The following is a 1,107-nucleotide window of genomic DNA, read 5'->3' as shown; positions in this document are numbered from 1 at the left end:
GTTGAATCACTTCTGTTTAGTGTTGGGGTTGGAAGGGACCAGCCTCTGACCTGACTGCTGGGAAGTCCCTAAGTGATGGTGCTGCTTGTCTTTGGGTTTGACTTTGCATCATCCTTAACTTTGGATGATGAGGGAAGGGAAAAATCAAGGCAGTGGCTTCTGGTGCTCATTTTCCTGCAGGCTAAAACTCTTGATATTTTCTCTTCCTTGGGTTTTAAACTTGCTTACTGAAGGTATAAGAACTTCAGCAAAGAGCTCGGCTAGTTTGGCTAAACATGGAATTCTTGGAGAGCAGACATACAGGACGGTGTATGAGGCACTGGAAGGTGCTGATGTGTTGGACTATGCCTATAGCTGCTGAAAATTCATAACTGCACTCTCTTCTCAGCTGCTTGGGCAGGTCAGTATGACACATTCTTTAAATCATGACTCCAGCTATCCGGGGGTCTGTACACTGCTGATACAGTTGAAGGTTTGAAGGGTTTGAAGATTTGCTAGAACAGCTTAACAAAGCACAAAACAGTATTAGAAGAGCTGTGTGTTCCTCTCTGGGATGAACCCTCAACTTGGCCAACACTACCCTTCACTGTGTAGCTACGTGAGACTGGAAGAACCAAGCACTCATGACTCTGGAAAGCAGAAGAAAACCTCTTAGTGGCCTATTAGAATGCTTAGGCTTCTCCACCCAACTCCTTCAGAGGACTAAGTAGTTCCAATGAACCTGTTGTCAGAGATGCCAGCCCCACTTACCTCTGCATTCTAAGTTCAGATGACCAGATTTTGGGTCAAAGCTTTTGTGGGTGTCAGGGATTCAGACCCCTCCACAAAGACTACCTTGCTTGCCCTCTGTCCCTGAACAGTGAGTACTATAGTTTACAATGTTTCCAGTTTAGCATGGCCCACTGATTTTGCTGCTCCTGGACTCCACTGTGAAACAGGTCTGATCTTGCAGTTCAGTAAGACCTAACAGTAACTTTAAAGCTGGGTCTCCCTTGAGACTGTTCTCTCTTCTGAGGCCTTATCTCCCTACCTCCTATACAGGAAGAGAAAATACACTGTTGGCTGCAGTTAACAACCCAAGTTACAACCAGAACCCATATCATTTAT

This window comes from Mastomys coucha, unplaced genomic scaffold (genome assembly GCF_008632895.1).
Source record: "Mastomys coucha isolate ucsf_1 unplaced genomic scaffold, UCSF_Mcou_1 pScaffold5, whole genome shotgun sequence".
Taxonomy (NCBI): Eukaryota; Metazoa; Chordata; class Mammalia; order Rodentia; family Muridae; genus Mastomys; species Mastomys coucha.
Note: the sequence above shows the minus strand (reverse complement) of the source record.